This window comes from Eptesicus fuscus, chromosome 8 (assembly GCF_027574615.1).
Source record: "Eptesicus fuscus isolate TK198812 chromosome 8, DD_ASM_mEF_20220401, whole genome shotgun sequence".
NCBI classification, from domain to species: Eukaryota; Metazoa; Chordata; class Mammalia; order Chiroptera; family Vespertilionidae; genus Eptesicus; species Eptesicus fuscus.
The window spans coordinates 48,696,295-48,723,708 of record NC_072480.1 but is presented as its reverse complement, the minus strand read 5'-3'; the positions used below and the strand labels follow the sequence as shown (position 1 = coordinate 48,723,708).

At 39.2% G+C, this 27,414-nt stretch overlaps 1 pseudogene; it reads left to right on the top strand.

Moving 5' to 3' along the window:
• The first annotated feature begins 22,754 nt into the window (after positions 1-22,754).
• Positions 22,755-23,223, top strand: LOC114232434 (60S ribosomal protein L23a-like; annotated as a pseudogene).
• Positions 23,224-27,414: the final 4,191 nt, after the last annotated feature.

The window sequence follows — 27,414 nt, the reverse complement described above, 5'->3', positions numbered from 1 at the left end:
GTTGCAAAATCAGCAACCAAGATCCAAAGCCAAGGCAGTTATGAAGAAACTAACTCCACAAACATACTACATTTTTTAAAAATCTAATAGGAAACATTTGGAAACGCCTAGACACTCTTGTGAAATAACCTTTTAAAATTTTGTGTTGAAGATTAATGCATAAAATATATTTATAACTGATGTTAAATATATGGTTTATAGGGTTGCAAAATAATAGATTTAGGACAAAATGTCCTAACATGTGCCCAACACAGACATTTCATATGTACTTTTAAAAATTCTCTTACTCTGTTATTAATCTTAGACAAGGATAAAAATGAGACTCAATATATTAAGTAGGAGACAATTAAACATAATATGGTGTAACCTTATAAATTTGCTAAACAATTTCCCCAGCCTGCTAATATATACTCTTATACTTCCCCAGGAAAGCATTATACAATTTTTAAAAGAAATGACCCCTTTACAACTCAGTAAGCTTGAACTAGCACTGAAAATTAACAAATGAATTCCTGGTTTAGATACATCATGTAGAAGGCTGCTTGTAGAATAATATGATATTAAATAGGCATGATCAACTATCAAAATAACATTTTGCAGTGTTTTCAGGTCTTAGCCATTGTGAACCTGCATGCCTAACTCTAATAAACCTAAGAAGATTAATCATTAAGATTAACAGCAAGGCTGATTCCCTTAAAAGTGTTGATTTTCCTGGCATCACTACTAAATTTATGATTGATTTATCTGAAGGTATATAGGATATTTTAAAACCAAGTTACTAAAGTATTAAGTAGTACATTTCTCCTGTTATAGTTTCAAAAATATTGTCCAATTTTATGCTTTTTAAAATATATTTTTATTGATTTTTTTAGAGAGAGAGGAAGGAAGAGGAATAGAGAGATAGAAACATCAGAGAGAGAAACATCTTTTTTTTAAAAAATATATTTTCTTGATTTTTTACAGAGAAGACGGGAGAGGGATAGAGAGCTAGAAACATTGGTGAGAGAGAAATATCAATCAGCTGCCTCCTGCACACCCCCTACTGGGGATGTGCCCGCAACCAAGGTACATGCCCTTGACTGGAATCGAACTTAGCCAATGCTCTATCCACTGAGCCAAACCAGTTAGGGTAAGAGAAACATCATTGAAGGGCTGCCTCCTACACTCCCCCTACTGGGAATGGAGCCTGAAACCTGGGCATGTGCCCTGACTGGGAGTCAAACTATGATCTCCTAGTTCATAGGTCCATGCTCAACCACTGAACCACACCAGCTGGGCTTAAATCTTATGCTTTTAATGCCATAATTATTTGAGGAACTATGACCTGAAAAAAATGTAATATAGGTAGAGAAAATTTCTAAAATTAATGAGAAAGTGATCATTTTCCCATTTCAGAAACATCTCCTTGTATTCAAAATTTGGACCAAAACAGAGAACAAAATGTATCTGCAATGTAGGTCAGGCCACAAAGCAGGGAAGTGTGAAGTTTTTAGTTGAGGGATCAGAGCAGTCAAGGAAGGTCACCCACTGCGTCCTCATGTTGAGCAAAAGATGAAGAGAAGGGACCTTCAAGGACTAGATCCCTCCCAAAGAATGCCAGTGGATTTCCCATATCCAACAAGAGACATCCCACAATCACTTGGTATTTGGAAAACTATTTCTGAGAAGAAGGAAGAACCCAACCCCCAAATATCTCATTTTTTAAAATGTTAAGCATTTATGAAAAGGAAAACTGAAATGACTAGAAAGCTATACACCAAAGTCATTAAGAGGTCATTTCTGATTTAATTGTGTGTATGTCCTTCTTTGCACCTTACTAATATTTCCCAAATATTTTATACGAAGGTGAATGTTATTTCAAACAAGTGTTGTAGTTGAAGATCTACAACACTAAGACATTGAATGCTTTTGAAAAAACTGGCCACTCAAGTAAATATTTCTTCTCTGAATCATTCATTCTCCTCCGACTTGCAACTTTGAAGAAAATATCTTGAAAAGTTGGGGAAAATGCTTGTATTATTTTATGTAAGTTTTCGATAATAAATATATTTTCTTTCTGAAAACTCCCTTTACTTTTGCCCTTATGGCCCTCTGGTTTGTTTCCTATAAATCTTTTAAATCATATTGTTTTACTTAGTGCAGCACGTTGTGCACATTCCTGGAAATAACTGATGTATTTGTCTCGTAAAACACTGTGTTTTCCTTCATGCAGGTGGCACTGTGCTTGTGCCAGGCGTCCCTGGGTGGCCACCTTGCCTATTTAAATGTAAATTATGTATGTATGTATGAGACTAAAACTGCAGGCACCGTTATAACAACTCATATTAAATAACGCACTGACGTCTAGACGCCGAATGCAGGAATTTTTCATTGTTCTGGGGTTGAAGTAAGCATTAGCATGGGGGAAATGTCATTAATAGGGGCAAAGCACAGCAGCAGATTGAGGATAAGTTCAGGAGGCTGGTATGTTTACAGCGAGAGCTCCCCAAAGCGCAGAGAAATTAGCAGATCCACAGTGGATAGTGGTCTCCTATTGTACCTTCTCCAATTCATATCCTATAATATGTGAGTGAAACAAGTTTCCTTGAGCTTCAGTTGAGTCCAAGTTCTACAGCACTTTTACATGTTTTTAAAAATTCACCAAACCACTATTGCCATTTGCCTGCTCAGTTTTAATGCCTCACCTATCCTTACCCTTATCACTTCCTGGAAGAATTTATGCCATCTGAGCTACCTGTGAAATCCCCTCTTGAAAGAACCAAAAAACACATTTTCTTTTTTTATTGTTTAAAATACTACAAATAGTAGTACATATGTCTCCTTTTCCCCCATTGACCTCCCCCCTGCCTCCCCTACCCCCCAGCACATGCCCTAACCCCCCACGCCCAGTGTATTGTGTCCATTTGTTATGCTTATATGCATGCATACAAGTCCTTCAGTTGATCTCTTACCCCCCCCCCCCAACCCTCCCTGCCTTCATTACTTCTTCAGTCTTCTTCTGGTTCTTTTCCTTTGCATCACTAACATCCCTGCTCACTAGCCTCTTGCTTGACTTATTGTGTATCTGCTTGTTCAGCTTGGTGGTCAGCATGTTTCCCACTGGGCTAAGCCTAAAGGATATATGGAAAGTTGAGATTTTTTTTTTTAGAGAGAGAGTAGAAAAAAAGCATGGAGACACATTGAAGGAATGAGAAGTATGTGTATCTATATACATTATGTGCTGGGAATTAAATCCCATATATAATTTTTATATGTTAATGATAAATTAGATCAGTATGGAGAGTAAAGTAAAGGTAGTTATTTTAAACACATTGCTAAGTGGAAAGAATATTTATTTTGTTATGAAATCTATTTTTCTACAGAGACATAGATTTGTTTGATCCAATTTTGCAGCTTTCATGAACACTATTGATGCTAATGGTTAGACAGCTGATGCTGGTTTTTTCCTAAAAAGTGAGGTTATTATGTGATTAGATTGTACATTGTGTTTTATTTCCTTACAAATTTGTCTGCATTGTTTCTAAAAGATTTTTAATTTCCAAAAGGCGAAATTTAAAATCAACAAAGAATTGTGGTTTTTCAGTATGATAAATTTTTCATTTTTCTTGTCACATTTTTATTAGGCAAGGGGCATATAGTTCTTTTAACAAAGCAACAGGATGTTTGTTGGCTGTGAAGCAATTGGATAAATAAAAGATGCTATCGGAAAATTATGAGAAATCTGAATCTCAAATCATTTAAACTTTAATAGGGATAGTACCACCAAAAAAAAAATATGTATATATGTATATATACATATATTAAGGCAAGGAGTTAAAATTGATGTTTTGTGTGTAAAACACTTTTTCTCACTTGGAAGACTCTGAAATAATAATGTTTATCCTGTATGCTATGTTATGACATATAGGGTTTGGGGATAAACAATTTAAACAATTTTGTCTCCATTCCATGGAACTCCTCATACCTTGACCCTAATTATGAATTAACTACATGTGCTCTATACTCTAGTTACATACCTGTCTTATGATTATCTTTAACTTTGTGTAGATTCTTCATAAGAATCTTTATCTGGAAGTCTATTGCCAATGTGTTGTTTAATTTAACTTTGGAAATGTTTTATCTAAAAGAGTTTCCCTAGACTGAGAAGGTTAAACTTCATTTTTTCAAAACCTATTTCTTCCATCTGTAAACCAAAGGTAAATGTGTAAGTGCTAAGAAAAAAATGTCTGGTTGATTTTTTTTAGATTTTTTTTTTACCTATACAGTAGAAAGAGAGAAAATTTCAAAGTTGGCCACATTGGTTATATAAATGACTAATCACCCATTTGAAGTTGGATTAAACCAGTTTTGTGAGTGTACTTTAGGCAATCAGGGCAGTTAGACAGAATTAAAAGGGAACCTCTAGGATGCATGCAAAGGAAATAGCAGGAACATCTGCACTTAGGTGTTTTGTGGGATAGTCATTATAAATGCACCCTCGCCCTGATGCTGAGCATCTCTAACCATATTACTTAGAAGCAGTTCCTGATGACTGAACCTGCTTTTTCCCAACACAATGATATGCCCCTGAGCCTCGCTCTCTGAAATGTGCCCCTTGTACACCATACCCCCAACCCTTCACCTATTTCCATTTCAACATTTAGCATATTTCCCTGAAGGCAACATGAAACTTGGCCATGACTAGTCACTAAAACTAATATGTTGTGGCAGCAGAAAGTCATTAGATGGTGCACATTTGGCTGGGCAGCAGCAATGTTGGTTATTATCCACATCTTGCTTATGATTTGGATTCTATTAAGAATGAGTGGAGCCAAAATTCATCAAATAGAGTGGCTAGTCCCATAAGGAAAAGGCAGGTGGATGTGATTGATAAAAGGTATCCTTCCCACTCTAACCCTGCACCTATTTAGAAAGCCCATTGTTCAATCTTGGATTGCCCAAGGCTACAGGTAGTAGGCAGAGTTTAATAAGGAGCCCACTTCCAATTTGTAATACCCACTTTATATAACAAAACCATGTCATAGAAAGAATTCTGGGCAGAAGGTCAGAAGACCTTAGATAAGTCCCAGGCATTTTAAGCCCATAAACCTTTATTGAACTCTGACTACATAAAGATACACATGTTCAACTTTGTTAAGTACATGATTGTCTAACTACTATGCTGTACAACTGAAACTAATACAAAATAATATTGAATCTAAATTTTAATTGATATTTTTTTTAATTTAAAAAAAAGACACACGTTCAGGAAAGCAGGCTATAATAATAAAGGAACTTAAACCTGTCCCTAGGAACTCATGTAGCTTTCCTAAACTTTCAAGTTTCCAACTTGAAAATAGAAATAATGAAGTCTACTCCAACATACTTCACCTATGTAGTCATGCTCATCAGGCTTACAAAGGAGAACAAAAGAGTCCAGAGAGATCACATTACACAAAAAATAAAACCCACGTTGATGTCAATATATATTTTAAGCCATGCATTGTGTGTTGTGACAACTAAAATAAATGGGCCATTGACTGATGTTTACTGCATTTTATTTTTCTACAAATAATTTCTTAGCCACTTATATTTGCTTACCATAATTTTGTTCTCATAAAACATATTAGATGCCTATTTTGTATAAGGATCGGAAAAAATAGAAGGAGTATATGAAAGTCACAATGAAGTATCCTATACTGAGAAGTCAAGCTCACTTTAGAATACTTGAAAATAGAAATCAAGGTAGGTTATTTAAGAAATAAATGTTATAAAACAAAAATAAATTTTGAGGAAAATTAGAAAAAGTAAGAGGAAAATGAGAGAACAAAGTAAAGAAAGGAATTCATTATGAGACAATATTTCTGCTACTTCTCTTCTTGAATCCTTTTTCTCAAAACTTCTTCTCAAGAAAGAGCTAAACTGTGGGCAAAATAAGGATCTCTCTCCATGGTGTGATTTAAAATATATATATTTTAAAAAGCAAAAAACTACAACCCAAAAATATCTTTCTGCCATTGGCCTAACATAGAATTTTAAGGATTGTATCAAATAAAATAATAACAACAACAATGATAATGTTCAGATTAAGGCACTTCAGGGATTTTATAAAAATACTGTTCTTCATGAGGCACTGTACATTGAGCCATTCTCAAACACTGATGTAAGCCTGTATAAGATTAAGCAAGCAGCCTTTTACTAGTAAAGAGGCTAAAAGAAAGTGGCCTACAGATTTTGATAGTGGAAAGAGATTTGGGGAGGTAGCATCGGAATAGGAAAATCTTGATTGTTACTCAATAAGGGAACTAAACCATCAAGGCTCACCATAAGGGAACTGATAATACCATATTGAAGAGGAATTATGGCCAATGGATGAGGGAACTTGTCAGTATATTACTAGTTTACAAAATTCTTTAAAGCAAATCTTCCCATAAATATCTACTTTGAGGAAAATAGCTGCTAAAGGACTTTATCCTGGAGAAGCTAAGTGGATAGGTGATAAACTCAGTTAAGGGAAATTACTGCTACAAGAACTGAGGAAGTAAAAGAAAATAGGGTGACAGTAATGGCTTAAAGGGGGGAGGGGTGTGTGTTGCAAACAATAGAAAATAAGCCAACATGTTCATAGGCTGAAAATAAGATTCCAGAATGATAATCAGGAGAAGAGAGGGGATACATTTGAAAAGGATAAAGACATTTTCTTCCTTTGAGATTTGAATAAAATAGGGTTGGTAGGGATACAGGTATTGGGGGAGTGGGGCTGGGAAATGGGAGTGTGGGCTTTCATGACTTCTGTGTTCTCTAGGAGGCAAAAGACAGGGTTAGTAACTAAATATGAAAGGCCTAGAGTGAAATAGTTTGGTGAAAATGGTAGAATATTCAAAATCTTCTTTGAAAAAGCAAAGTTGATTAGAATGGGGAAGAAAAGTATTGCCAAGATGTGTGGTTTCAATTAGGGTTGGAAACCAATGTCTAACTCTGGATCCTCTCAGGAAAGGACAGATCCCGAAAACACGAACCTTTCTGAGGCTATCCATGGGAAAATGTTATGAAACAGAGTCCTGGGGCCAAGCCAAGGTATTCAGAATATTAGATAATCAGTTCGAACTTGGCAACCCAGAGACACCAGCTTGAAGCCAGGAGATGAAGCAGGTAAGAAAAGCCGAGATGCCAGAACTGGAAATGGGGCAAACAGATGGAATGAGGAGGCAAAAGGGCAGAAGCTGAGCATGAGCAGCAAGGAAGAATGCCCACGTGTGGGCAGTGGAGACTTGGTTCAGGAGAATGCATTTTGCAAACACATTTATTTGGCTGCTCCATTCATTTTGCCTGTGGTTAGGTGAGTTATAGCTAGGTCCAGTCAGGACATTTACAAGAGTGTGCATGGATTCAGGATGCATAATTTTTCCCTAGCAATCTCCACAGCCCTGGAGTAGGAACAAAGAAATCGGAGAGTTAGACTAACTCAGGGTTTAATATTTAGTTGGATAGGAATGTTGAAAAATCAACAAACAATGATCCAGGCCAAATTTGTTTTAAGTGTTGGCAGAAGTCTGCTAATAAACCAGAGAATAGGGGACTGGTTGGCTATAGAACAGGTGAGTGGAAAAAAGGAATGAAAAAGATGGCTATTATTTACTGAAAGGGCAATCCCATCCATATCCAAACACAGTTAATTCCAATCAATTCTGGAAATGGATAACTTGTGACCCACAATGAGAAATTCTGCTGACCATGAATAGTAAAATAATGAAAGGGATGAAGAAAGAATGTGATGCTGCTTCCCACACTTTTACTGAAAAGGAAAAGAATGTCAGGCTAAGAGAAAGATCAGATTATGTCTATTTCAGTGTGCATCAGGAGTATGTCGAAGGTAGAAAGTAGGGAGTTCACAAATCAAAGAGACATCTCAATTTAGGTCCTTTTACATGAGTGGCTGTCCTTGGTCACTAGCCCCTGAGGTACTAGAAACCGAGATGCAAATCAGAAATGAGCTGTCATTTTCATTAGTGCTTTACTGTTTAGAACTCCCTTTGCCTTGTACTATGTTGGGTGACTCTCAAGGTGACCCTGTGAGAGAAGAATAATGATGCCCCTCCCCAGTTAGTTACACAGAAGCAGAAACTAGCACTAAGCAGATCCCTGAAGCAGATGGCTCTAAGGCCCAAGCTCCTTCCCTAATGCCATAGAGTATGAGTAACACAAGCTTTACATCTCATAGCACAATGGAGAAAAATGCTGAGCGCCCCCGCAGAGCAGAAATATCAGCTCTAAATTCAGGTCCCACAAGAATCAGTGGAGAGAATAGTACTTTTGGTTTCTGGATGTCATACATGAATAAATCTATAGTGTTTAATAAGTTATAAGAAAATGTTATCTCTTTTATCACTCAGTAATTTGTGTAAGCATAAATTTATAGATTTGGCAGAATTCAGAATGACTCCATATGCCCACAACTAAGGCTCAATTGCTCTTTATTACTGGTGAGAGCTTCCGTGCTGTTTTTCGATTACATCATTTGAAATATTGATCTTAAGTTATTACCCACACAATCATGAATCAAGTACTGTGTGTTTACATGCTGCAGCTGAAGACACTGATCCAACCGTATCGTAATATGGAATTCAAAGTATTGCCACTTCCCAAAGAAATTTGCTGAAACTGGTTGGACATACTTGGAATTATTTGTTTGGTTAATTATCAATGGCTCCAAAGTGGGCCACTGTAAAAGCTTTCTCAGTAAATTGCTTTCAAAGCCTCAGGCACTTTGTAGGCATTATGCTTCTTTTACACTCTACACAAGGTTCTCTTTGTTTATTGCCCTGTGTGTTACATGTATCCTTGCCCTTTGCACTAATGGTTTGTATGCAGCACTGGCTCCTTTGTCAGGCTGCCCTGACAGTTTAAATAGTCTTCCAGTCCTCCCAGGTGGGGTTTGAATTTGAACCTAAGATCTTTACCATGGTAATAAACACACCCATCAGGTCACTATGAATGAAGACATTAAACATGCAAGTCTCCAAGTCCTTGTTACCCAATATTTTTCTTAAAGCTTCCAGGTCCCAGACTGATAATTACCACATCATATGGCTGTTGCTTCCCTTATTATCTTATGATCTTCTCTTAATATCCTTGGTAATTAAGATCATATCCAGTGTGTCTGGTGGAAAGGTAACCTGGATGAGACTTCCTAAGACGTTATCTGATGCAGGCACAGACTCTGTAATGAGAAGAATCCTGATGAAAACATAACATGGACCAAAAGATATTCATGTTTGTTCCAGGGGGGAAATGGGAATGTTTGGATTTTTCTCGCTTTTGTTCGTTTTTAATATAGGCAAGGTGATTCACATTGTGTCAGCTTATCCATGTTGGAACTCTGATTCTCAGAATTCCTTTTTCTGCATAGCTCCAAGTTCCTATGGGTCTTGGAACTCCCATCAGGTTTTAGTTTCTCTGACTCTTGGGCTAGCTGTGTGCTTAGCTCCCTAGTGAAGGGCACCAACCTCACATGCAAGTCACAGTGCTGATGTTGAGGCATGGCCATGTCAGGAGACCTACATGAGTTCCAGTTCTATAGGGGCACAAATGTATTCTGTCTCTCACCAACATCACCATCCCTCCTTCCCAATGGCCTGCCCTACCAACTTCAGGCCCAGCATTCAATGTAGAAAAGCAGGCTTATATAAACTGTTTAATCAGCTTCTACAAATGTCTAAGGCCAAATCTCTATGATAAATCCCTAGACTTTATCACTCCCACTGGTGCTGTTTCTCTATTCAGGACTTGACTAATAAAATATGTATATCTCTTATACACAGGGGGATAATACCTAGTAAAATATGCTTCAACAGCCTTATTCACATTACTCACTAAAATCTGGAGGGTAAAAGAGAAAAATTCCACATTTGTAATTTTAGTTCGATATTTTGAAGGGTCTACCCTTTAAAATAATTTTATATTTAAACAGTTATCCATGGGATGTAATAATATAAACGTAAAGGAAACTTAAGATTACCTCCCATAGACCATTCTGAAAGCCACATTCATACAGAAATTAATGCAGTCATTAGAGAACAATATTCTTAATTAGGACATGGATAAATTTTGTAATCTCAACCATTGAAAAAATTTCCCAATTTTGGCATCATGAAGACATAATTCTCCTTACACTTGGGAAAATAAAAGAACTCGTTTTAAGACATGGAAAATATTTTGTAGTGAATACACTAACTATAGATAAGTGAAAACAGGAACTGAGCTAATAAAATTATTTAGAGAATACGAACGTTCTCCCCTAATATGTTTCTTCATACAGGCTATTAATCTAATTTATATCATATACTTAGTTCTCTTCTACTTTTTCTTATCCAACAGAGAAAGTGATGTGCTGGGATAAATTCCTAGAGGGGGCATGTCCATAATTACTAGAACCCTGTAATTTAAAAAGCAGAGTTGAAAGTTTGATATGTGTTCCATAATTCTCTAGTTTTGTTTCTGTCCTTATATTACCTATATGCGTAAGGTATGGGACTCTTAACATCTTAGTCACTCAATGCCACTTAGCAATTCAAGTGTGCATAAGGCATGGTCACTGATGCTGCAGAAGATAAATGGAGGATAAATTCAGTAAAATATATAAGAGGGATGTGGCCTGTGCCAAAGCTTCAGGGAGAGAACTTACTCTAAGGAAGAAAGAGAGAATGGTGGAGGATGTTGCTATTTTACTCCCCTAGAAGACTAAAGGAATCAGAAACACCAATCAGAAAGGACATATGCACCCCTATGTTCATAGCAGCACAATTTACAATAGCTAAGATTTAGAAACAGCCTAAGTGCCCATCAACAGATGAGTGAATTAAAAACCTGTAGTACATTTACACAATGGAATACTGTAAAAAAGAAAGAACTCTTACCATTCACAACAGCATGAATGAACCTGGAGAGCATTATGCTAAGCGAAATAAGCCAGTTAGAGAAAGATAAATATCACATGATCTCACTCATTTGTGGAATATAATGAACAACATAAACTGATGAACAAAAATAGATCCAGAGACATAGAAGCATTGAACAGACCATCAAACCTCAGAGGGGAGGCAGTGGAGGGTGGGAAGTGAGGGGTAAAAGATCAACCAAAGGACTTGTATGCATGCATATAAGCATAACCAATGGACACAGGCAGTAGAGGGGTGAGGGCATGAGTGGGGGGGGGGGGGGGGGGGGGTTGGGAGCTGCCGGGAAAAGGTAAATGGGGAAAAAAGGAGACATATGTAATACTTTAAACAATAAAGAATTTAAATAATTTTTTAAAAAAGAAAAAAAAAGTAAAGTCACAGGTGAATAGAATAATTAATGGCATATTTTAATGAAATAAAGTGAAAGTTATAAAAACAAAAAAATACTAAAGGAGCAGAAGAGAAATGGATGTTAAAGTGCAGAATCTACAAGATGAAGAAAGGGTGCTATGGTAAAAACATACTACCTATGTGTACATTTTAATGTAAACCCACCAACTAAAGCCCATATGCAAACTTCAGTAAAGTCTACATTTGTGGCAAATATTGTGTGCAAGTGGAGTCTACTAGAGAAAATTTGAAAAGGTATTTATTGCCTATTGGTTCACAGAAGGTCTATGAAGGTCTAATCCACATAAACCTATTTTTTAAAAGCAAAGAGGGTTCTATGTAATGTCTGGATTAGAAAATTAAGTTAGTGAGTGGACTAGCACAAGTACCCCAGTTACCACAATATAAGAGAGTACAATGGAGTTTGTATAAAGATGAAATTATTTTGGTAGAGAGATGAAGAAAAGCCTTTCAGACAAATTGGTTAATCATATAAATCTTGAAAGGTGAAGAGATTTCAAATGTAAATATAGAATTACAGATATTGGCAATGAAAGGAGAAAGTCACTGAATGGGAAAACTCATAGTCTGTTAAAGAAATCAATGAAAGCATCTAAGGTATAACATATTCATATAGAGGAGTGATAAGAGATAAAACTGGGGAAGTAGGTTATAACATATTGTGGAGTAGAGAACCCTACATGACAAACTAAATAGTTTATTTTATTGGAAATAGGATCCCAAGAAGGTGTCTTCTTAAGAGAACAATTATAGAGACAGCTGTTGATGCAGAAAGTTTATTTGGCACTTGTGTGGGTTGAACCAGGCAGTGTAAAAGCAAGAGTTTAGGGACCAGTTCAGAGACAATATGGCAGACCATAAATAATGAGGACCTAGAAATTCACCATAAATGTGAGATGCAACTATTTTATTATAGAAAGGTGCGGTAGGAGAAAGAACAAATGAAGTTTTATTTTCATAAAACAGAAAGTGAGGTCATTTTTTAGAACCGTGATCGGCAAACTACGGCTCGCGAGCCACATGCGGCTCCTTGGCCCCTTGAGTATGGCTCTTCCACAAAATACCACGGCCTGGGCAAGTCTATTTTGAAGAAGTGGCGTTAGAAGTTGAAGTTTAAAAAATTTGACTCTCAAAAGAAATTTCAATCGTTGTACTGTTGATATTTGGCTCTGTTGACTAATGAGTTTGCCGACCACTGTAAAGAACAGCATGGTGAGGTTACAATTTAAGAAAAGTAGAGTCTGGCCCTGTGGCTCAGTTGGTTGAGCATCATCTGGTACACTAAAAAGCTTGCAGGGTTCAACTACCAGTCAGGATACATACCTAGGTTGTGGGTTTGATCCCTGTTGAGCCCAGTAAGGTAGGCAACCGATCAATGGTTCTCTCTCTCTTTCTCCCTCCTGTCTCTCCCTCCTTTGCTCTCTAAAATCAATAAAAATATCCAATAAAAATATATTTAGGTAAGGATTTAAAAAAATAAAGTGGAAAGGTTAATGAATCAGTACCTATGGTAGTATTTATCCATCAACCTCACAGGACAGTAACTGTCCTGTCCACTTTATTTCATCCATATTGTTCCCTCTGGAACTGCCCAACTATTCTATCACAAATGTGCCTCCTTGGCCACAGATAATTAGCCCAGACTCAAGTGTAACCAATCAGAATGTTCACCTAAAATTTCTGGAACTGAGTTGAAAAAGTCACAGTCTTTCTAGTAATCTGGATTTTAAGATAGAAAACTGAATAACACATCCTGTTGTCCTTTGATTGTATTTCTCATGTTTCCCAATATATAGAAGATAGAGCAGGTGCAATCTGAACAAAAACATAAATATAATCAATTCACAAAAAAGATAATAAAATATATGGAGGGAGATAAAATTTAATTCCCTTGCTCCATTGTAACAGAGAAGCAGTCCTATTCCTAGTTCTTTGATTCTGTGAGACATTACAGAAAGATTTTAATAATCACCCCCCCCCCCCCATTGCTAGTTCAAGTTGGTTTTCAGAGACTTGCAACAAAAGGTTGTAATTAATAAAAATTGTTTTGGAGGATTAGCAATAGAGCTTACTAGGGAGACATCTAACCATTACCAGACACTGTTATGGGGTCCAAATAAAGTTTGAGACAATAGCAATAGTATTAATCCGCTTAGTATGCCCATTTCTGCAGAAGTATTCTCTAGCCCAGGGATAGATGAAGTAAAGGTTGACTATTGAATTGATCAAAAATTGAGTTGTAATTTGAATTATAAAGAAATTCAGTAGGATATGTGGGTTAGTGATATTGACAAACATGTGATTGACACTGAGGCTGAAGTGTCTCTCAAAGGGAATGATGTAATCCATTAGTTATATCTGCCCTGACCAGAGGGATAGGAGGCACAATTATGATTCTTTAACATATTCCTTTCTTTTTCCTTTTCAGGTTCTAGATTTACACTCTATAATTCTTTTAGCAAAACCAAATTAATGTGACTGTCCAAATAAAGGGGGGGAGGGGGAGATAAAACAAAACGTGATATATCTTAAGGGTAGGATACTAGAAAAATATTCACACAGAAGAAATAAAAATTTTGGTCTTGATGTTATAGGAATAAAAATTGGGCTAAAAAAAGAACTGCATTATTAGTATCATCCATACTAATAAAAGCCTAGGTGATCCTCACACCCTCGCACAATGCCCCCACATCATCATAAGATGGCCACCACAAGATGGCCACCCTCACGTCATCACAAGATGGCCACCACAAGATGGCTGCCACAAGGTGGCCGGCAGGGGAGAGCAGTTGTGGGCGAGAAGGCCAGCGGGGGGGCAGTTGGGGGTGAACAGGCTAGCAGACAGAGTTGTTAGGAGCAATCAGGCAGGCAGGCAGGTGAGCAGTTAGGAGCCAGTGGTCCCGGATTGCAAGAGGGATGTCCAACTGTGGGATTGGGCCTAAACTGGCAGTTGGACAACCCCCATGGGGTCCCAGATTGGAGAGGGTTCAGGCTGGGCTGAGGACACCCCCCCCATGCATGAATTTCATTCACTGGGCCACTAGTATATATATATAAAACTAAAATAAATTTCATTACTGCCATTTTTTTTTTTCTGCATAAAGCTGTATCTATTTTCTCTGACCCAAGGAGGCTGAGATTACAGAAATTTGTAAGATTAAAATTAGAGTCATAAAAGTATATGGTCACATCACACTGCCAGGAGCTAGAATAAATGGTATACAAAATTAAGTATTCTGTTATAAAGTTCACTGCTTTTTCCAGTAAACTGAATTATTAATTTTAATTTATTGATTTAGCAACAATCATTGTATTAAAATGAAATATTCATTACAAATATCCACATGTGGTCTGTTAAAGGAGAAAAGTAAATGCAATATATGTAAATATTTTCATTCCTTTAAATAAAACCCAGCTTTTATACTGTGAACTAATTCAGAAAATGTACTAGCTTTATTCCATAAGGTGGAGTTATGCTGCATACATAAACAATGCTAGCATATTATATTGTAAAAATTTTAAGGAAAAAACACACAACTGCCACATTATCTTCCTGACTGAGATTAGGATGCTTATTAACGGAACTGTTGACTTGTAGCAGTTGGGTGGGTTGAGTGATCACTGACATTGATTGAATACTTATGAACTGTATGCCAGCTGCATGCTAAATGCTTTAGATGCTGACTCACATTATTATTATTATTATTATTATTATTATTATTATTACTATTATTACTAGAGGCCTAGGTGCACAAATTCGTGCACTAGTGCGGTCCCTGAGCCTGGCCAGTGATCAGGGCCAATCAGGGGGGCCGGCCGGGGGGAGGGACCACAGGAGGTTGGCCCCAGCAGCAATCTAACCAATGGCCAATTCCGCAAGGAATTGTGCTCCCTCCTCCCTCCTGTCTAGGTCCAGGGTGCAGGTGAACCAGATTTGGGGCTGTCAGGGCCCCAGCAGCAAGGTCTGGGTCAATGCACATCATAGTTACCAGCCAGTGGTCCAGTTGTTCCAATCATTCCAGTCATTCAGTAGTAACGGTCGCTTAGGCTTATATATATATATATACTAGAGGCCCAGGGCATGAGATTCATGCACTGGGGGCGGGGGGCAGGGGAGGGGGGTGGCACGGTCCCTCAGCCTGGCCTATGCCCTCTCACAGTCTGGGACCCCTCAGGGGATGTCCACCTGCTGGCTTAGGCCCAATCCCCCCAGCCTAAGCCAACAGTCAGACATCCCTCTTGCAGTGCAGGGCCCTCACAGTCCAGGACTCCTCACTCCTTACTGCCCGCCTGCAGCAGAGGTGGGAGAGGCTTCCAACACTGCCGCTGAGCTCGCCAGTGGTAAGCCCAGCTTCTGGCTGAGCGGCGCTCCCCCTGTAAGAGCGCACCAACCACCAGGGGGGCAGCTCCTGTATTGAGCATCTGCCCCCTGGTGGTCAGTGCGCATCATAGCAACCAGTCATTCTGCCATTTGGTCGATTTGCATATTAGCCTTTTATCATATAGGAGATTTTACATATATATATAAATATTTTATATATATATTCCCAATTTACCGAAGAAGGAACTTTGATATGAGAAGTCAGGTATCCTGCCCCAGAACACACCAAAGGGAAGCAAGAGAGCTGAGATATAAGTACCAAACTGCTGGACCAGATTCTGTGCTCTCAACCATGATGCTGTGTGATCTTCACCAAAGGTACATCACTCTCTTACTCCAAGATAAGGGTTAAAAACAAAGCTGTAGCCCTAACTGTTTTGACTCAGTGGATAGAACATTGGCCTGTGGACTGAAGGGTCCCAAGTTCAATTCTGGTCTAGGACATATGCCTGGGTTTTGGGGTTGATCCCCAGTAGTGGGAGATGCAGGAGGCAGCCAGTCAATGATTCTCTCTCATCATTGATATTTCTATCTCTCTCACCCTCTCCCTTCCACTCAGAAATCAATAAAAATACACTTTAAAAAAAAAAAAAGCTCTGTTTTTTTTCTGCTTGGAATAATGTCTTCTATAACCAGGCATGCAATATTTATTTGATGATAAAGACTAAATTCTAGAATATCATGTGAGAGTGTTTGATGAAAACTGGCATGAGAAATAACTTATTATGAGTCCAAGGAACTCGGTAATGTAATTTATAGTAAAATCATTTGGGCTTAGTGACTGACAGGATGTTATATAAGTAAATCAAGTTTCTTCAAAAGTGATTTTTTTTAGTTTGAAAACACTAGAAACTTTTCAAGTATATTTGATATACTTCTCTTTGAGAAAAAATATTAAATTACTAGAGGCCTGGTGCACAAAATTCGTGCACGGGGGGTAGGGGTTGTCCCTCAGCCCAGCCTGAACCCTCTCTAATCTGGGACCCCTCAACAGATGTCCGGTAGGATTGGGCCTAAACAGGCAGTCAGACATCCCTCTCACAATCCAGGACTGCTAGCTCCCAACTGCTTGCCTGCCTGCTTTCCTGATTGCCCCTAACCACTTCTGCCTGACAGCCTGATCACCCCCTAACCACTCCCCTGCCAGCCTGATTGATGCCTAACTGCTCCTCTGCCAGCCTGTTTGCCCCTAACTGCCCTCCCCTGCAGGCCTGGTCCCCCCAACTGCTCTCCCCTGCAGGCCTGGGTCCCTCCCAACTGCACTTCCCTGCAGGCCCGGTCGCCCCCAACTTCCCTCCTCTGCCGGCCTGGTCACCCCCAACTGCCCTCCCTTGGAGGCCTGGTCCCTCCCAACTGCCCTCCCCTCCTGGCCATCTTGTGTCCACATGGGGGCAGTCATCTTTGACCACATGGGGGCAGCCATATTGTGTGTTGGAGTGATGGTCAATTTATATATTATTCTTTTATTATATAGGATTAGATAGGATAGAGGCCTGGTACATGGGTGGGGGCCAGTTGGTTTTCCCTGAAGGGTGTCCTGGATCAGGGTAGGGGTTCCCTTGGGGCATGGGGTGGCCTGGGCGAGGGGCCTGTGGTGGTTTGCAGGCTAGTCATGTCCCCTGGTGACCCAAGCAGAGGCCCTGGTATCTGGGATTTATTTATCTTCTATAATTGAAACTTTGTAGCCTTGAGTGGAGCCACGCCTCCTGCTCGCTCTGTGGCTGCAGCAAGTTCTGTTGGGATTTATTTATCTTCTATAATTAAAACTTCGTAGCCTGGAGTGGAGGCCTAGGCTGGCCAGGGAAGGTGGAAAGCTTGGCTTCCTCCATCTCTGGGGGCAATCCTAGCCTCCTGCTCTCTCCAGCTCTGTGGCTGCTGTCATTTTTGTTGGGATTTATTTATGTTCTATCATTGAAACTTTTAGGCATTGAGTGGAGGCCTGGGCTGGCAAGGGCAGGCAGAAAGGTTGGCTTCCTCCATTGCCAGGGAAACCCAAGCCTCCCTCCTGCTCTCCGTGGCTGCAGCCACCTTGGTTGGGTTTATTTGCATATTAGCCCCTGATTGGATTGTGGGCATGGCTTGTGGGTGTAGCGTAGGTACGGTCAATTTGCATATTACTCTTTTATTAGATAGGATTCTCGTTCAAAAGAAAAGAATATGAATACAGACTAGCATAAAGCTATAGCCCAGAAGATGATAAAAGGTTATTAGTCACTTTCATATTATAATCCTATTTGAATTTTAACATGACAGCTCATGGATATGGATAAATATTTTCTCTTTTACATGAGACAATTGAGACTTAACAAAGTTGAGAGATGTGTCCAGCAAAATTACACAGCAAGTAAGAGGCAGAGCCAAGACACAGACTTAGGGTTTTGACTTTATATCATTACTCTTTCTGCTGCATTAGTGGGTGTTTTAGAATATAGACTTCATTTTGAATATTTTCATTTTGTTTCATAGTACCCATGTTTATCGAGATTTCAACTCTTGCAATATATTAAATATTATTTTACATTTCCTTCTGAAACAATCAACCAATTTAATTAGTGTTGCTTTCCTAACAAAGAATGAAGATGCTACTCAAAATCCAAGTCTTTGTTTTGCCAGTGATGACTTTTCTTGAAATGATCCAAAATAAAGGGAAAGGGGCGAGGAGGCATGTACGACCCTGGAGGTTCATTTCTCCCACTCTACTATAGTATAGACATTGTCATCTTATCTTAAAAAGAAGAGAATTAAAATATAAAAAATGAAACTGAATAGGAAATATATTCAATGATTGCAAAAACAGTAAGAATGTCAGGTTTTGCAACTGGGACTAGAAGTGATTATATGCACATGTGCAGTGGAAGTGTGGGGTGGATTTTGAGGAAAGCAAACATTCTAATAATGTGGAAGTCTTGAAGAAAGACTAGGTATGTAGTATGGTTTGCCCAATAGTTATAAGAAAAATATCAAAAACGTAATATTTGGTATGGGAGAAGAGATAGAGAGGAATCTATAACTATGCAAAGAATTTTCAGAAGATGTAGAATCCCAAATGACAGAAAACAGTAGCAAAATTTAGCTACTTTAACTGCCTGAGGGGAGAGCTTAAAAGCTGAGCATAAAGATGATCATTGCAAGGAAACTTGCAATAGAACTAACAATTAAAAACTTGCTTATTTTTATTTTTTAATTAGAGTTTACATTCAGTATTATTCTGTATTAATTTCAGGTGTACAGCAGACTGGTTAGACAATCATATACTTTACAAAGTAATCCCCTTGATAAGTTTAGGACCTACCTGGCACCATACATAGTTATTACAATACTCCCTTACAAGCCTGGTCCCTCTCAACTGCCCTCCCTTGCAGGCCAGGTGCCTCCCAACTGCCCTCTCCTGCTGGCTATCTTGTGGAGGCCATCTTGTGTCCACATGGGGGCAGGATCTTTACCACATGGGGGCACTATATTGTGTGTTGCAGTGATGATCAATCTGCATAGTACTCTTTTATTAGATAGGATAGAGGCCTGGTAAGGGGTGGGGGCCAGCTGGTTTGCCCTGAGGGTGTCCCGGATCAGGTGGGGTTTCCCTTAGGGTGTGGGGCGGCCTGAGCGAGGGGCCTGTGGTTTTCAGGCCGGCCACACCCCCTGGCAACGCAAGCAGAGGCCCTGGTATCTGGAATTTATTTTCCTTCTACAATTGAAACTTTGTAGCCTGGAGCAGAGCCAAGCCTGGGGCTCCCTCCGAGGCCGGCTGGCAGCCATTTGTGTTGGGGTTATAATTGAAACTTTGTTGCCTTAAGCGGGTGGGCCCGGCCAGGGTGTGCGAAAAGTTTTGCTTCCCCTGTTGCCTGCGGCAACCCTGGCCTGCTCTCTCAAGCTCCATTCTGCTGCCATTTGTTTGAATTTGTTTACCTTCTATAATTGAAACTTTGTAGCTTAAGTGGAGGCTTAGGCCTGGCTAGGGCAGGCGGAAAGCTTGGCTTCCTCTGTTACCTAGGAAACCTTGCTCTCTGTGGCTGTAGCCATCTTGGTTTGGGTTAATTTGCATACTCGCTCTGATTGGGTGGTGGGCGTGGCTTGTGGGCGTGGCTTGTGGGTGTGTCGGAGGTGTGGTCAATTTGCATATTTGTCTATTATTAGAGAAGATTATTGACTATATTTCCTAAGCTGTACTTCACATCCCTGTGACTATTTTGCAGCTACCAATTTGTACTTCTCAATCCCTTTATCCTTTCAACCCATTCCCCCCATCTTCTGCCCTTCTGGCAGCCATGTTTGCTCTCTGCATCTAAGAGTCCACCTCTGTCCTATCTGTCTACTTTAACAGATAAAAGCTTACATAGACTTAATTTTTATGAGAATGATGAAAAAATAAAAATATAGGAAAGAATTACTCAAAAAGCAAATGAAATAGCAGGGTAATTTTAGAAATTTTATTTTTATTCCGACATTCTAATTCGAAAGTAGACATTTAAGAGAAACAATTTTATATAGATGTATTGTTAGAAAGAAATAAACGACATAATGCAAACACATTTTCACCTTCTCAGCTACATCACTGCTTAATGCAAAACCAAACGTAGAGCCAGTAATGGACTCACAGTGTGACAAAAGGGAGAACAGCCAGAGAGCAAGAGTGACGCTCTACAAGACGCCCTTTTGAAGGCTTCCTACAACATTTTCTATCAATGTACAAACATAAAATCTGTAAAACTGTATCTCTGTTAATACTTGCGTTGTCATTTTTTTCCAGACAATTGGGCAACAGAGATGTCATTTGATCCATGCTTAAGTTCTTGAGAGAACCAGAAACATAATGGGCTCCAACACACCTTAGACTGCTGGCATCATGAGCACTTCCTGCCTAATTCTGTTGGACAACAGAGACAAAGCAAGCCCTGTAATTACATCCCAGCCTGATCTATGCTTGCAGTCATGTAATTAATACTTCCTCTGTAAAGCAGTGGAATAATTTAAAGAGCAGATATTTTTCAACCATGGTCTGAAAAAAACACCTCTAACAGGAGAATGCATGTGCGTTTTAGCTATGTGCAGACTCTTCTGGGATTCCATTTGCTAAGAGAAATTGTAACTAGATTCTCAGAGCTTTCATTGTACCAGGAGATGAAAATGATACTTCCTTCCTGCTCGCGGCAATAGTGGAGGGTAGAATAGAGAGTGACTGGAGCCTATATTTATTCCATGAGGGTTTATGAAAATGGTAAACATAATCTCAGTTCCTGGCTACCTGAGCCACCCTAGTATGGTGCCAACCACATTTGCAGAGCCTCAGACAGGAAATCGGTGCAGAAATCTGGATCCAGAGGTTAGACCTTAACTTACACAGCAGAAATAAAACACTGCACGCCAGCAAATCTATACTGACTTCCCAATCCATTCATAGTTTCCAATGTCCATTTGTAGAGAGGTATCCACAATTGTGAATGTAGATCCTACAGAAATCAGACACAACAAATTGTTTTGTAACACAAACGTAAAAGGAAGAGTAAGAGTGAGAATGTTAACTAACAATATAGATTTTACCAAGAAGCTCCCTTTTCAACAATTCTTGCTATTTTAAATAATTTCTCATTGTTTTCTTTTAAATGATTTGCATACATGCCCAGAAAAAAATCTATATTTTCCAAGTCCTTCTCCATCCTCATCCAAGTCCAAAATACATTTCATCTTTGTCTATTTTTTTCAACTCTTTTTATTTAATAATTTGATTACACAGAGTGGCTCCAGGGTAGACATAAGACAAATAAGAAGGTTGTTCCCTCATCCTGAAACACTCTCTCCCTTTACTCTTTATAGCACTAAACAATCATATTCTTGACAGCAATAACATCTCCAATAAGAGGTCTTCTCTAGTCATGCTTCTGCTTCCCTATCACATCATCCTGTTTATATCCTATATAATACCTCACAATCTCTGAACATTTAGTTTATTAATTCATCTGGGCTTCCATAACAAAATACTATAAACTGGGTGACTTAAAAAATAGAAATTTCTCAGAGTTCGTGAGGCTGGGAAGTGCAAAATCAAGGTACAGATAAATTTTGTTTTTTTTTGTGACAATGTTCTACCTGACTTGCTGCTTTCTGGCTGTATCTTCACTTCCTTTTCTTATAAGATCACTAATTCTATTACAAGAACCCTTCCCTCATGATCTAGTTTAACCCTAATTAACTTCCAAAGGCCCATCTCCAAACACCATCACATTGGGGGTTTGGGGCTTCATGAATTTTGGTGGGCCATAAACATTCAGTCCATAGCATTCCAGATTTGGGTCCCCTCAACAGAGTAGAAACAACAGCAAAAGCAAATTGCTTGATTACTTAACTAGATTACCCTATAGCTCTCATAGAGGTAATCTGTTTTGTCGTAGTAGCAGCATGTAGTTCTCAGCCATTAGTAATTAATATTCATCTATAGAGCAACCTGACTTATGCATCTTCATTCTGGTGGCTTGACTGGTTTCATTTTATATTCATAAACTCAATTGACTGGCTCATAAATTACAAAAACTCTTAATTCTAATCTAAGAATTATGCCAAGAAAAACATCAAAATTTAAAGATAAATATTGACTCTGTATGTATATTTAAAGGCAATAAGCTAGATTTCTATTCTGTGGAACACAAAGTAAAACTCTTAAAAGAATAGAATGATTGATAGGATGCATCAAAACACACCATTTTTTTTTTTTTTTGCACAATGATTCCAAGCTCACATGTAAATAGTCCCCTATTCTTCAGACAAGCCTATAGAAGAGCGGGGTCCCTCTCTACTGGAGGTCACTTAACTTTTACATTACAAAAGAACAAATAGGGATTCTTAAATACACTTTTGGCTTACATACTCTAAAATTAATACATTTCAGATATGTTCTAATTTGCAGAACTGGAAACACAAAAATAGGCCAATGGCCCAAGTCCAAGTAGTTTCAACTTTCCAGAATCAGAAACTAAAGCATAGAAATGGTAAGAAAACGCTCATAAAAATTATCAAGAGTCCTTTTCACGAAGATGGCGCCAAAAGCTGAGAAGGAAGCCCCTGCCCCTCCCAAAGCCGAAGCCAAAGCAAAGGCTTTGAAGGCAAAGAAAGCAGTGCTGAAAGGAGTCCTCAGCCACACAAAAAAGAAGATCCTCACGTCACCCACCTTCCGACGGCCAAAGACACTAAGGCTCTGGAGGCAGCCTCAATATCCTCAGAGGAGCGCACCCAGGAGAAGCAAGCTTGACCACTATGCCATCATCAACTTCCCCTGACCACCGAGTCAGCCATGAAGAAGATAGAAGACAATAATACACTGTGTTCATTGTGGATGTCAAGGCCAACAAGCACCAGACCAAACAGTCTGTGAAGAAGCTCTGTGACATTGATGTGACCAAAGTCAACACCCTGATCAGGCCTGATGGTGAGAAGAAGGCATATGTTCAACTGGCTCCTCACTATAATGCTTTGGATGTTGCTAACAAAATTGGAATCATCTAAACTGAGTCCAGCTGCCTAATTCTAAATGTAAAAAATTTACACTGAAAAAAAAAAATTATCAAGAGTAAGGAATGTATGAATTGGTTTATTCACAAACTCATCATTTGTCACTTCCTTACAGATTGACTCCACTTTAAAAGTATCAAAAAAAAATGTTTTAATGTGTTAGATTGACTAGAGATTGTGCCTATTGCATATTGTGAAAAGAGTCATTGCATCAGCCTCATGTGTGCCATGTGAACAGATTAAAAAATGTAGGAGTCAGTAGCGACATCATTCATTCACTTGACATTTTCTGAGTGGACACAAGCTATGTACAAAGCACTGTACTACCAACTATGTACAAACACTAGTTAGGAAACAACAGGTTTAAGCGGAAAAGTTTGCCCAGACATTATTTTGAGGATTCAGAAGTTAAGTTCTTCACCTTTATTTTTTTTATTTTTTTAATATTTTTTTATTGATTTCAGAGAGGAAGGGAGAGGGAAGAAAGAGATAGAAACATCAATGATGAGAGAGAATCATTGATTGGCTGCCTCCTGCACGCCCCCCCACACTGGGGATTGAGCCTGCAACCTGGTCAAGGTGACCGGAATCAAACCCGGGCCCCTTCAGTCCACAGGCCGACGCTCTATCCACTGAGCCAAACCAGCTAGGGCAGTTCTTCACCTTTAAAGCAAAGATAGTACTCTCAAGTGTACAAGCAACTCTGTCCAGTTAGAGAAAGAGAAACGTGCAGCCTTCAGTAGGTTCTGCAGCCAACCTTGCAAAGGCAGATTTGGATGAAAGGGCCATGCCATGGTGTTAGGATTCTCACCAGTGCCTGCATAGGTCATCTTGTTCTTCTGCACCTCCCACTTGGCTGGGTCAAACCATAGGACTACCACAGGAAATATACTTATTCCATATCATCACATTCAATATTTTCTCTTCTCTACATTTCCATGGCAATATTCTTTTGTTTCCCTTTCTAGTTCTTAGGTCCATTTATTCAACCTCCTCGATAGCATATTCTTGCAGTTCACTTTTTAAAAACTGAGGTTCCCCACTCTAAGAATCCCATTTTGTAGGCCAGATCTCCAGTCTCTATATCTCCTCTGAGTTCCAGGTACAAATATACAACTCCTTACTGGACGGCACCTTTGGCATGTCCCATAGATACCCAAAAATCAAGTATAACAAAAAGCAAAGTCATAGTCTGTACCTTCAGAGCCTGCTAACACCTCTATTTCCCCTGCTCTGTCGATAACACCACGAACCACTCAGAAAAACATTAACTTGAAATCTGAGAGAACCTGGACTTCTTTCCTTCATTTTCCAAAGAGAGGTCAGGTACTGTGTATTATAACTTCTTCATGCCCCAGAGGCCTTGGTTTAACTCTCACTGCTATTTTTTATCTATGTTTTGAAACAATATCTGTTTGCCATCAATTACTTGTCAGACATTATGCTTACTGAATAATTTTTCAAAAGTATCTATACTGAGCGAAACAGACAAGCAAATGTGGAATCACATAATAACTTTACTTTAAGTGGTATTTCTTTCTTAAACCCTCACTAGCCTTCAATTTTATCCTTGACATTGCCACAGTCTTCTCATCATGACCTTCTCCAATCTAGGCAAAAATCTTCAATCATCCCTTATAATCTGTAAATTAGCAATAGAGTTCAGAAAGGGATTTAAGTTCAACAATGAATTTAAATTTTATTTTAAAAAACTAAGGTGCAAGTGAATTGAAGTTCCTTTGGGACTTAAGCTTTGAAAACAGAAGAGCAAGGATGTCAAAGCTGTTTGTGAAGCAATGTCAGAAAATAGGGAGATTGGAGTGGGCCAAAAGCAGGAAAGCTGAGTAAGAGTAAAAATCAGTAAGCAAAGCAGGAAAGCAGCAAAGCAGCCATCTGGGGGGAATCGGAGACTTAGAACTATTGCATCTGACAAAGAAATAAGTCCAGAAAACAGGAAAATTATTATGAGGGGCCAGAGTGACATCATCAGTGCTCAGCAGTTGCTAACACCTTCCTTTGGGAGACTGGTAATCTGCCCACTATGCATGTTCCTCAATCTATCTACAAGGGACAGAGTGCTACTCAGAATCACACTCCTCACAAAATATTCTGCACAGCCATTATACGAAAAAAAAAAAATAGTCTTGACTATAGAATCATAAACAGAGGTTACTGGGCTACCTAATAGGTTATATTTTCCAGTTTTCTGGTTGCTGGCTAAAGCAAGAAGACAAACACGGGTCCTTGGAGCTCTAAGTATCCTTAAACCCTTATAATAAGTATCTGTACCTTCGATAAGTCATTCATTATTATAGTGACATTATATTTTCCTCCTCCATTAAATATAAGTTGTACTATGTCAGAGACTTTGTATTCATATGAACACAGACCTGAGAACATTTCTTTTTACAATGAAGGTCCTTAGAAAGGGTATTAAAATGACAGGAAAATTGAAGTTGGAATATAAGCACTATTTTACAGATAATAATGAACAGAATTTATGTAGAGAAATAGGCAAAATTCATTTGACAACTTGGTAATTCTATGAAAAGAATCAAAATCGCTGGGATTATTTAGGTCTACATGAGATAAATTGAGCAATAAAGCCTCACATGTAAACTTATTTCATCAACTGCCTTTCTAACTCATTAAAGGAAGCCTATGTTTCAAAGCCTAAAAGATTTCTAAGTAGCTCAATAGATTCAACACTTTTACTTTGGCTATTTGCTTTTCTTAAAAGTTAACCATATTTGATGTTAAATAGCTTTATGAAGGCCTCTGGATTTGGACATGGACCAGATTTGCAAGTTTGCCTTTAATTCAAGTTTATATCTCTCCAGATGAGACCTGTAATATAAGTCAAAGTTTGCATTTATTAGAAATCTTTTGGTGGCAGTGAAGAATACTCGATAAGAACAACTTTTAAGGGAGCCTTTTTATTGGAAAGACTAGAGGCCCAGTGCACAAAATTCGTGCACGGGGTGGGGGTCCCATCAGCCCAGCCTACACCCTCTCCAATCCGGGAACCCTCGGGGGATGTCTGACTGCTGGGACTGCTGGCTCCAACTGCTCACCTGCCTGCCTGCCTGATTGCCCCTAACTGCCCCCCTCTGCTGGCCTAGTTACCCCCAATTGCCCCCCCTGCCAGCCTGGTCACCCCTAACTGCCCCCCTACCAGCCTGGTCGCCCCCAACTGCCCCCCCTGCAGGCCTGGTCACCCAACACAGCCTGCTGTTCGGTCGTTTGGTTGCCCCTCATTAACCCCCCTGCCAGCCTGGTTGCCCCACGTAGCCTGCTGCTTAGTCATTTGGTCGCCCCTCACTAACCCCCCTGCTGGCCCAGTCGCCCAGCCTGTTCGGTCATTCCTTCGGTTGTGATGACAGCAACCAGCACCCCGTCTTGGTCTGGCACCCCCGCTCACCTGCTCCACCATCCCGCCATGGACAACACCCGCCATGTTCCACGCTCTGCTGCCTGCTGCAGACACCCGCCATGTTCTGTGTGCACCCCCTGGTGGTCAGCGCATGTCATAGTGACTGGCTATTTGGTTGTTCTGCTGTTCGGTCTATTTGCATATTAGCCTTTTATTATATTGGATATTGGGATATCTTGCAGAACAACCAAGCTAAAGTAAAGTAGAGAACCAAGAATTCAAATAATTTGAATGCCATCAGGACTATCCATTTCTCTTCTAAGTTGACCCTATGGGTCAACTTAATAGCTCTCCCTGTCTCTCTCCCCTCTCCCTCCATTTCATTCTTCTCTCGTTTTTCTCTCTCTTTTTTTATTCTACTGCTCTTTTCCTGACCCACTCCCCAGACAACTCACCTTGCTCTTCTAGCCAATAAGGCATGGAAAGTGTCTATATACTACTGTTTATCTCTTTATATGTTAAAACTTTTGCCACAATAAATGTACATAGTAACAAGAAAATACTACATAAAGAATGCACTGGCCAACTCTAACCATATACCCATAACTAAACCAACCAGAGGCCAAGGGAATGAGGTATCATAACTTTTCCAGTTTAAAATTAATCAACTATTACGCAGTAAATGGCATCTCTAGGACAATGAAGTGGGGTAAGGTACTGTTTCCAGCTAAAAAGCCAGCACTACTGGGTAGAGAAAAGTTACAAGTTTCAGAAAGAATGTATTTATCAGATATTTGTCAAATTAATGTTTT